A 12116-nucleotide genomic window follows, 5' to 3' on the forward strand; every position below is an offset into this window, starting at 1 on the left:
TCTGGCGACCAGAGCGAGTAACTACATCTCTACATTTGTCAGCAGCAATAATGAAGATGGATGGCTGAACCACATCATGCACTGAACATAAATGCATTATTCTCAAAAAGGGTTTTAATATGTGCTCACAGATTTGGCGTTTAATGACGCACAATTAGCTGATATAAGAGCAGGAAGCACGTTGTTGCTCTTGTTCGAAGCAGATCAACTCAGTGATAGTCACGTGATGTGGACACAGAAAAACAAGAACTTGTGGCCAATCTTAATTTATTGTGAGCTGCTGCTTAATTCCAGTAATATTAGGACTTTATTCTTGAAATCTCTTGAATTTTTTCTCTTCAATGTGGCCCCAATACTAAAAGAAATCCAGACAGATTTTTGATTAGAATAATCATCTATTACAGATTATTTGTGATGGATGACAAATTCTCTCACACGCACACACACACACACAAAAAACTTATACAGCCTCCATCAGCCAAAAGTTGTCCCAGTCCCAAAAGTTAACAGTCATCAGGGTAAAAAACTCAATATGAGCTCTTTAAATGTTTCTTCTACATATTCTTTGTGTTTCAATGTGGGAAATTCAGTTCCCTCCTAAGCAAATTTCCCATCATAAAGGCTGGAGTCATAAAGCTGCTTTACTTGTCCCTTCTATTATTAAGAAAAGGAGCCCCCAAGGAGTTGAAGGCGTGTACAGTCTGAGGATAATAGCATTGTCTGATAAAACAAGTCAAATCAGTCATTTTGTTACAGGTAGACTCTTTGCAAAAAGGATTTGAAGAAGCTTACACCATGAAGTCATCGATATCCATGATCCGGCTCTCTTTCTCACTGAAATTCACCTGCAACACGCCTCTCAATCTTCTATGATGCTGAAGTCTGTGGGCACTTCCTGTCAAGAAGCACAAGACTTTAGATCTGGGATGCACCTAGGAGTGTGCAACAAGTGGCGTATTTAGTCAGAATCATATGGCTGACAGAGCTGCACACTGGGATATTCACTCACCACATTGTGCACAGAGCAGGAATTCTGTAGTTCTTTTCCAGCAAAGGTTCCAGCAGCTGACCTGAAATTAGAAATCACATTACTGACGGTGTTTTTTCCCCACACTGACAGAAGAGGCTGCAGGTGGAGTGGGAGCATCTGCAGCAGGCGGTTAGTTACTCACTTGAAAGCTGCACTGAGTGTTTTGTTTTTCCTCACGAAAGCTATTCTGACCAGGCCGTCCCACTCCTGTCCAGGAGAGAAGAGAGCACAGTGTTAAATATCTACAGTTCATCTCCTGCTCTAAATACTAAGGTGGCCGAGACGTCTCACACAAATGCATTAATAGAAAACACAATCAAAGTTGCCACAATGGAAACACAACATTTGTTCCATTGTCATCATCCGTCGCCACTTCCGTTGGTGTGGGTTGTGTTTCCATCGTGGTTTGTAGTTGTCTTTGCATTTGAGTTTTCCATCAATGCACTTGTGTGTGAAGTCTCGGCCACCGTAGAATACAGTCTCACAGTGGGAACCATTTCAAGAAACTCTACCTGGAAGTTAACTGGAGGGGGGGGATTTTTCGGTTCTATCCTGACGACACTTGACTCCACTTTTGGAGGAGGACGGAAATTATTCTTCCCCACCTGATTGAAGGGGAAACATCAACAGAGAGTCACGGTTGTTGCAACAGAAAACAATCTTGATGAAAGTGAATCGTCCAGAGACACTGTCATGATGTAGTTGTATTGAGTTGCTTGGCACACCTGGAATTTTCATGAGGTGGTCGACACGAGCCAGGAGCTGTGTGTTGATGGACAGGCGGCAGTACAGCTTGTCTCCCGGTGTGGCGACCAGCCGCATGGCAAACTCTCTCTGGAACATCAACACGGCACACCTGAACAGAAGTGAAACAAAAAGAGCTTCTGAATGCTCCACCTGCACATGAGACCAATGTAGTTCAAACCTCGTTTTTTTTTTATAAATGTTCTGACCTGAAGAAAGGTCGGTGAAGCAGGAGCTTGAAGACAAACGGTGATGAAATCTGCACAACGCATAAAGAAATGCAGAGATTCAGATAAATGCAGGGAATGATATATTGTCAGGTCAGCTGTGTGCAGGAGGAAAGCCGTTTACCTGGTAAGGTAAATTAGCCACACAGACGTCAAAGAAAGGCAGATCTGTTTTTAATACATCTCCAACTAATATTTGAAGTTTGGTCTGCATGGGCCTGTTGGAAAAACACAGCGTCCTTTCATTAGATTACATTTTCAATTTCTACTCAATTGTAGACACCATGCAAATCCACAGTGTAGAGCCCGACTGGTTTATGGTTGGCAGATAAAAAACAGCCGATATGAGCCTTTCACAGACAAATCAACAATGCAGAAAAGATGTACATTTTTTTATTTTCTAAAATCTTCTACATTACATATAAATTTTCTATTTCTTTATAGTTATTTATAATTATGCTTATATGTCAGATTCAGGAAGACATACTATTGGCCCTAAAAACAGTAATGATGTCGGGTTTCACTATGGAGGCACAGTGCAGTTGTTCACTCTCAAGGCAGCACTGGACTCCTTTTCTGAAGCCTGTGCCACCAGCTCCACGGCCCAACCTACAGGCACATCATCTGTATGGAATATCAATTATTTTAGAATGAACAGCTTCAGACAATGCAGGTGGTTGTGGGCACACAGTGATGCTATAGTCTGTGTTCCCAGCCACTCATTCAATGAGAATCTGACATGAACCCGGGTCCGGACTTTTTATGTGGTTTGCCTCTCACACACGAAGAACACAGCAGGAGAGCTGTTCTGTCACATCAGCACACAAAAGCAAGGAAACTGTTTGCATCCTCATGTGTTTGTATTCAATGCTTGCACTGAGATCAACACACTCAATCGATTGCTCACAGGAGTTTATATAAGTCAACTTTCCTGTCTCGACCTGAGAACTTGGAGCGTGGTAGCGCTTTGTGTCTCACCTTCTTAGCCTTCTCCAGCAGTTTCACCGTCATGTTTCCGGTACCGGGTCCCACCTCCAGAACCACGTCTGTCGGCCTGAGAGCAGCCTGAAACACAGGGGACACACACACAAATTAGGAAAACTGTGTACAATGACAATACATTTGTGTGTCTGCGGAGGTGCTTGTGTGGGGAAATTAAACTGTCCGTTCACATCTCAGTGGCAGAGTGCATTGGAACAGCCTCCCACCTTTTCAATGATACTATTGACAACCAGGGGATTCTTCAGGATGTGCTGGCCGATGCCGGTGTTGAACATGATCCCTGCAACAGACAGCAAACAGGACAGTGTCAACAGTGAGGGCAGGAGATGGATTTACACAAGACCAGGAAACAAACTACTTCTACAATACTCTTATACATTATAAACAGTTTATAAACATAAATTAAATAGTAAGTTTACATTATATGTTGAGTTAATATTCAGTTAATAAACAATAATAATAACAGTTGAATTGAATAATATCAAGAGAAACATGATTTTGTGAAGCCACTTTATGTTAATGATTGTTTTTGAATTAATATATAGAACAAACCGCCTGATGGTAGAAATCATGCTTGACATTAAATATTGATTTAGTGATATAGACTCTCGTTGTATGTTGAAATGTTGTCAGTTTAAATAAAGATAGTCTGAATTACATTGTTTACCTTGTAACAACTGGGAACATGAGTTGAGCGTCACAACAAACTATTGACAGCACGTGAAAACTCCTTGCCGTTGGCTGCGTTGGGACACGATGTGAATGCTTGTATCGTCAGCACATTAAGATGATGTTTGACCACAGACTGTAAATAAAGAGGTTTGACTTTCTCTCAGCAGCTGAACGTCATGTTAGCTGTCGTGCTAATGCTAACCCTCCTCGCAGAGACGAACCCTGGTTCTTGACTTCTGGTGCTGCTCGCTTTTTCTTTTCCGCTTTCTTACCTTCGGCATTTTTGCTCCGTTTCCAGAAGATCCACAAACACAAAGTTGACAGTACAGCAGATAAATCCGTGAGGGCCTCCCAAAACACAAACCCTTTCTTCTTCATGTGATTTCAAGCTTTCCTTTCTCCTGTGTCGTCTTCTAGTAAGGTGCCGAACGCTCACATTGCTTTTATAAACCACACGATCACTGGGATCATCAAGTGAGTTGGTCTTTGTCTGTTCTGTCACTTGTCATTATATCTTTCAAACAAGTGAATCAGCAAGAACAACTGCAGTGTTTGCCTTCTGAAATGTTGTAGAATGAAATATGTACATTTTAAAATTGAATTACTTGATGTATACTCTATATCAATGTATTAATAGGTATTTAAAAATATCAGTTGGGAATGCATGAATGTACTGAGTTAATTTCTTCCCCAAGGAACTCCACCAAGGCCCAGACAAATCCTCTCTCTATGAAACCACCGTTAAATTCACTTCAGATCCATTTTACTTGATCTGGAAAATCAACAGCGCACACCATAGATTTCAAGTCCCTGAACATTTTCATCAAGATCCATCGATTATTCTCTGAGTAATCACCGAAAATGTGGAAAACATCATATTCGCAATATAAGAAGAAAGTGAAAACAATCTTGATCCACACTGAAATGTGGTCATTTCTTTCTGACCCCACTACTCTCCTAACGTTTGTAAAATCTGGCCCAGTAGTTTTGTAGTAATCCTTAACATAACTAAAAGATAGACAAACTGAGAATATAATAGAGGTAATAACAATTTGAATAGCTGGTTTTAGATTTATATTTATATCTATTAACAATGCACACTGAAATATAATATGAGTAAAGACTTTTTTTCCAGTCAGAGATGTAATCTCCTCCAGTGTCATGGCGATGAACCTCAAGCTTCTGGGATCATCCAGCCAGTTGACTTTATAGGCCAGGAGTGATGCCCTGAGGAGAGACACACGTCAACACACCCAGCTTCCAAGTTCACTTCACTCCACAACCAATAGACTGTAGTGATAGAATGTATTTTTAAATTCTTGCATAATTTACCTCAGGACGTTTCAGCCAAGGATGGCCAGCTTTCTTTATTTCTCCAGGTTCGCCTGGGCCTTTCTAGCACTGCTTTGTACTGTGTCCAGGTGCTCTTTCCTGACATCAGCTCCTCCATCTCTTTCATTTTCCTGCTGTGAGGCGTTTATCTCTACATACACACACACAAATATTATTGATAAAGTGGACTCTACTTGTCAAATAATAAATGCTGCTGAATAAAAATGAATGGATGATAGTTCTGGGACCTCGTTGTTCACCATTTGTCAGTAAATATGGAGTATAGAGAAAAACTTTCTCAACTGGAAGAAAATTTGAAATGAACCACAGAACATGTGCTACCAAGTTCCTAGCCTTCAGCTTTTCTGTAATTTCCATCTTGAAGATCTCTGACCTTGAAGAAAAAATTGAAATAAATCACCTCAATTTGAAACAACACTTTTATCCTAATACATGTGTCAATTTGTAAAACAGAAAACTTGCAGAGCTCCTCCCAATCTACTTAATAGAAGAAGAGACTACTTACTTTCTGAAGTTGTTTTATATGTGAACAAAAAGCCATGCATCGATCGCTCACAGCTTTCAGTCCGCTAAAAATATAAATGTACAAAGCTGTCAATCAATATCATAAAATGTTAACAAAATAAATGTAAGAGTTGTTTCAGTTATATGAGTTGACATACTCTGCCTCTGAATTGTTTTCTTTCAGCTTTTCTCCAATAGCATGCCACATCTGCATCCTGAAAGACACCAGTCAAATCAGTTAATGTCCAAGGTTAACCAAGGGTTTACGGATTCTAGATCATATTTCTCACACGTTTGTCAAGAGCATGCAGAGAATCCATCATTCATCAAAGAGAATAAAGATGTTTTAAAGGCTTGTCATGAAAGTCAATGTAAGTTGCAAAAATGATTCTGTTTAATTCTTTCCAGCTCACTGACGTAATTCGGTCTGGAAACGAGATGAAAATAGATCCAATTTATACTGCATTACAACACAATGTAAATTTAAAATGAACTTAATCCTGTATTTGTTTTGGAAGTTCTAGATCCACACCATTGGTTAAATACTGCAGCCTCTTCTTTTTGTCAGATGCTGTATGATCTTGCTTTTCTGTCACGTGAAAGAGAAAGCACAGCTAATGCTTCAATTGTTTAATTCATTATATTACAAGGTGATGAAAAAACATATCTACCTGCATTGAGCTGTACAGCCATCTCAAAACACTGGTTGGACATCTGTTGCTTTATTCTGAAAAGAAAGTGATTTCAGAGATTACAAAGATTCCAGCTGTTGTCTCATGTCAAGAAGTAGTGTTTTAATTGGTGCGTGATCCAACTGGATTTCAAGTGGAACCTTGACCACTGCGGTTAGGATGTGATTCAACAGATGAACCAGCACTAAGTCACTGAGAACTGCACGGTGAAATCTAAATTTCTTAAAATTATACAGTCTTGGAGAACTATTCTACCTTATCACTTTCTATTTCGGACATGGTAATACGTTCACACATTAATAAAGATGGAATGAAAAAGCAGTGGCTTTTAGCAGCGGAGGCTGGGACTCATCAACAAAAGGACGTTGTTGATCATGACAACAGTGTTTTCAAGACAATAGCAACAATTAATCATGGCCCTGCTCACTTGTTTGCTTCATAATAAACAGGCGAACAGCTCTTTGAGCAGCAGCGGTGGTGCAGCTTCATGGTTCTGTGTCCTGAGTCCTGCAGCTGGTCTTTACTTGTCATAGCTCCATTACTGCAGGTCACCATTGCTTGAAAGCTGCAACCAGCATCACCACAGGCCAAGCAAACAGCCCATTGCAAAAAAAACAGCAGGTTTGGAAACAAGCACCACTAGGGAAGTTATAAATGAGAGTGGTTGAAGGTGATGATAGAGGAACCTCATATTGTTTAAGTTGCGAGATGTCCCGCTGTGCGTTGGAGCTATCGGGAGCAGGACCATCATTCAGTGCCACAGCCTCCATCGTGTGTTTGAGGTCTCCCACGCTGTCAGATTGGTCCATCAGAGAGCGATGATGAAAGATCTTCACAAGGAAAAGTCCATGTCAATTCAATATTGCAGACTTACCTATTAAAAAATAAATTACTTCCTGTTATATGCTACTGAATTTGGATTAAGATCTACAGGCAGAAGTATGATTGTCAGAATCTAATGAACTGGCTTTATGGGGAAACAATATTATACACTGTTAAAATAGCAATAAATATATAGAAGTAGAATTATGGTGGAAGTGAAGAAAAAAGTTAAGAAATACGAAACATATTAAAAGGGAAATATTTTCCCGTGGGCTGGAAGTATAGCAAATAATAAATACTCAAACTACAACTACCTAGAAATTGCAATTAGGTCCAATACCCCCAGTTTAAGAAGAGTCCACCCCTTTTCAATGCAAAAAAGTTTAAACAACGAAGAATAGATAAAATGATAATATTTGATTTTCACTCACCGTTGCTGAGGTCACACTGTGACTGATGTGGAGTTGAATGAACTATCTCACTTTTTGTTTACCTTGAGGCTTAATTGTCACTTAACCAAACACATAATGTGAGCAGATTGAAGCATGACTGACAAATAAAAGTTCAACATTAACTTCTCACAAGCTTTCAGCGGCTGTTCCATGTGAGACTTTGTTACTGTCACTTCTCGGACGGTGTTTTTTGTTTACATCCGTTAGTTTCAGAGATATAGAAACCCGCCAGGAAGTGACGACATCACGACACACGTCTGTCAGCGCCCTCTGCAGGCCCGGAGTGAGAAGTGAAGGTGCGGTAAACATTTCAAGATTTCAAGACTTTCAAGAATTCGAGACTTTATTTGTCATGACTCATGTGAACAGCAATAACATACAGCATCTGCTGGCAATGAAATTCTTGGGTCTGTAATGGAAAATGTTACCAATATACCACACTATATATTATCTCTGCTTATGCATACTATTTCTGCTTGTGAAACTGTTAAGATGACATTAGAGCCACAAATCTGACTAGGTTTGTCTCCCACCACCAAGACTTCGAAGAAACCTTCACCCAGTCCAGGAGACCTTCAGCATGTGGTCTGTCTTAGATCCCGGGATTTGGGGTTATCTACTCAGTTCACACATAGATCTCTACAACACATACCGTAGGTTCTCACAACACATAGTCAACACATAGTTCTCTAAGTAATAACTCTCACACTTCACACATGTCTCACACACACTCACAAACACACACACACACACACACACACACACACACACACACACACACACACATACACACACATGCACATACACACACAGATGTGCCTAGATTTTATCAATATGATACACGTCCATGATCTGATCTCGCTGCTTTCTTATTCATCACTAGTAGTTCATTGTGAAATCTCCACTGTCATTATCCTTCCTAAGATGATATTTTTCATCCTTCTCCTTTGCTTTCATTTGTGTCTTTTTTAAATCTTAAATAAGCTTGTGACATAATCATTTTTCACTTGACTCTGAAGAACAACACAACCAAAAAGATTCACTATGGTGTGTCTCATTTGTTCCTGCAGATGACACTTACTAGGTGAGGCCTGATTGGTCGGGACATCTGTGAATATACATTACAGTTCAAAACTGACTTGGTGAGGTTAGTGGATGAGCCACAGTTTTGTTGATTCCTTGATGACTTTCAGAGGCAAAGTTCAACACTGAATATCTTTCCTGCGTTTGCTTAGGCTAGCCTGGTATATCTCCAGCAAGGTAACACCACCAGATGACCTCGCCAGAATCACTTCCTGTCAGTGTTGCTACCGGAGCTTGAGCTAACTGAAAAATGTTTTTACAAAGTAACAGAAGTGATGTAATGATCCTCGCGGCTTCCCACCGTCTCCTCCTGCTCTCCCCAGGGAGAGGGGTGTGCTTGTCAGAGCTCTCTGGAGGTAAAATAATCTGCAACTCTGACCGATGTGGTCATAATGCTACAGGTAGCAAGCAGTTTACAAACTGATATGATTCACCAGCTTGTCTTTACAGCCAGTAACCTGCAAGTAAGAAGAAGATACGCACTGATGCCTGGCTCCTGGGATCATCTCGGGTCACACGCCACTTTGAGCTTTTATGAAGACTTTATCATATGCACATGGTCTCAGTGAATACTCCCTCTGATGCTCAGGGAAGGATGAATAGAAAACTGTAGCTTATTGCTAAAGTATCAAGCATGAGCTTTGGGCTCAAACGTTAAGCCGGTAACCCCTCTCACATGGTCCTGATTAATTACCACCGTACCTGCAGGTCAGGTCCAAGGTGCTAATATCTTATGAAGCGGTGAGGCCTGGCCAAACATGAGCCTGTCTAGGTGCATATTGATTGGGAATTATGTGGCCAGCAGTGAAACTCAGACACTCTTCACGTGTGGACAGAAATTATATGTTACTGTATGGTGACCAACAGTCATCTTCTCATGTACATGATTCACCAAGTTGTCATGATGCTGTTACCCTGTGCTATTCAGGAACGCTGACCCAAACTGGCACCGCACTCCAGATCAAACGGCAGCCACGTCAGAGTGGCCTGCGCCATGTGAGACTCTGCCTGACCAGCCTACGTCTTTCTGCAGAGTCAAGGAGCTTGACCGTGGACACCAACCATGATGGAGGGTGGTTTGATCAACATCCACGCTGCAGGTTTAATCAGCTGGATCTTTAGATGAGCAGTGGCTGAGTATCTCGCCACAGATAATGACTTCAACTGCTCTGTGAGCAGAATGTAAGCATATTGGTAGGATTCAATCTATGATCAAGTTTATACAAAACATCATATCACTATTAGTATACAGCAAATTCCTAAATAAGTAATTCATGGACAATTAAGAATCAGAATTGACATTGTCAGTAATGTCCACTGAATCCAGATGTGTCTGTTTGATGCTCAGTTTTGCTGATAGAAGTCATGTGAACTCCTGTAAAGGTTTTCCAGGAGGAGGAGGTAATTTCAGCCATTTACCTTCCATTGGCCAAGGTCTCAGGTAGTGGAGATGAGGATCAGGTCTCGAGGACCACTGAGCTGTTTTCCAGGTAAGAGCACTGAAGAAAATTATATGAAATGCCAGACTTCCAATTTTGTACGGTGTGAACTTTTCCACTTTTAACTAAAACACCAGATGTGAAAGCAAACACAGTGGCCAAACAATTGAAGAAGGAAAGAAGGTGGAAGCAGGCTCGAGGATTGTTTGCCTGCCTCACACGATATCATGTGCGAACGACATGGACGCTCATTTTGCTGGTAGTCGAACCACGATGATATTATTATGGCAATTGGTTAACGAAGAACCGCAATTACTGATTTTTTCTCATTAAAACAGAAAGACTAAAATTTGAATGCCCTTCATTCAAACACGTACAGAACATAATGTCTAATTGACAACACATAGATGTCAGATACTTATCAAAATTCAGCTCAATGTGTAGCAGATTGAGCCCACGAGGTGAGGATGAGACACACCGACCCACATTTCGATAAGTCTTTAGTCTAAAGTTTGTCCGATTTTATCTGTGAAGACGCCTAAATACTACAGTTCGCCTCTTTTATGACTTTTTTATGTCCATATATGAAGACAGTATATCCCCATGTGTTTAGGGTATGCAAATAAAGCTGGACTAATACAGCCATGTCTTACCATTATACACAAATGCTGCATATTGTTAAAACACTGACTTGACATCACTCATTTTAGAAACTGTGTGTAAACAAAGGAGTTGTAGTTTCTATGTTCCTCTCTCAATCAGCTCTTCACACTGGTATCATTTGTAGTTATTAAAGTGAGCAGTTGTTCTTCTGTGTTGCTGATGTGACTTATTAACTAAATGAAGCACCTTCTCTTTCTACAGAGCCATCCGTATTGGAGAATCGAAAGGAGCTGCTGAGATGACAGAGGAGGTGGATTATGACGTTGAGCTGTACGCCACTTCCAGCTGGCAGATCCTAGACCAGAAATAGAAATCCTCATCGAGCTCCGAGGTATAAGTCCAGTCGACACATTTGGATTACTGTAATCTACAAACACGAATCACTTCTGTTTTACAATGATGTCTCTCCTTCCTTTCACAGATAAAGTGAAGTCATTCCGCTCTACTTCCAGGAGGAGGAGCAGGCCAGTGGGGCAGAGATCAACTTGAAAGAGGCCACGTGTCTTAGTGACTGAGGCCAAGAGATTTATGGGCACATTCAGAAACGAACTAATTAGATGTTCGGGCACAACTCAAGGTCAACAAAGAGCTGAAACAATATTTAAAAAAAGATCACCTGATGTGGACTAATATGTCAGTGAATCATTTGTCATGATCCTCTCCTCTAACAGAACTGGCTCCTCACTAATATGGTCTTTGTAAGAAAACCGAAGGAAAATAGTTTTTCTTCTTCGGTAGATTTTTCTTTATACTTCTTTTGTACTTTGAACAGAATCTTTTTTGACCTGTTAAAGAAGAGATCTCCATCAATCGGTTTCAAGGTTTACCAGTGAACCAGTATTTAATTAGTGTTATCCTTTATTACAGGTTCATGCACTCAGTGATAGCGTTGTAATTCACTGTCCTAAGATTTCAAGTGCTTTGACTTTCAGTTGTAAAGACATATCTTCATGTTTTACCTCTTCTACTTTTCTTCTGCAGGTCAAGTTCATAAAACGATGAAGCAAGAAAACCTAATTCAGCAATCCAATGCAAGAAATCTAATAACTTCACAAAACTTTCTTTTGTGTCTACACTAACAATAATGGCAATCATGTCAAGCTGCAAATCAAACAACAAGTAGAGCCAGTAATATCAGTAGCTGGGACCGAGATTGTGGACATCATCTAATAAGATCATCAAACAGTGAACTGACAGCTTTAAACACCTAAACCAACGCAGAATCATCCAGTCAGACAGAGAATAATGTTTATTTAATGTAATAACTACAGTTGTTTCCAGTTTGTGTTATCCATATTCCATTATTCTAAATCTAAAGTTCACAGATGCTTCTGACATATCCTTCATAATGTGACAAATGCACACTAGAGAACAAATCTCCACAGATTTGTTCTGTCTCCAGGTAGAGAAATACTGACACATTCTCTGATATT

General features: G+C 40.3%; 1 pseudogene; it reads right to left on the reverse strand.

The window, feature by feature from the left end:
* Positions 1-788: 788 nt before the first annotated feature.
* Positions 789-4053, reverse strand: LOC124851109 (annotated as a pseudogene).
* Between the last annotated feature and the right edge of the window lie 8063 nt (positions 4054-12116).

Source organism: Hippoglossus stenolepis, chromosome 9, assembly GCF_022539355.2.
Source record: "Hippoglossus stenolepis isolate QCI-W04-F060 chromosome 9, HSTE1.2, whole genome shotgun sequence".
Taxonomy (NCBI): domain Eukaryota; kingdom Metazoa; phylum Chordata; class Actinopteri; order Pleuronectiformes; family Pleuronectidae; genus Hippoglossus; species Hippoglossus stenolepis.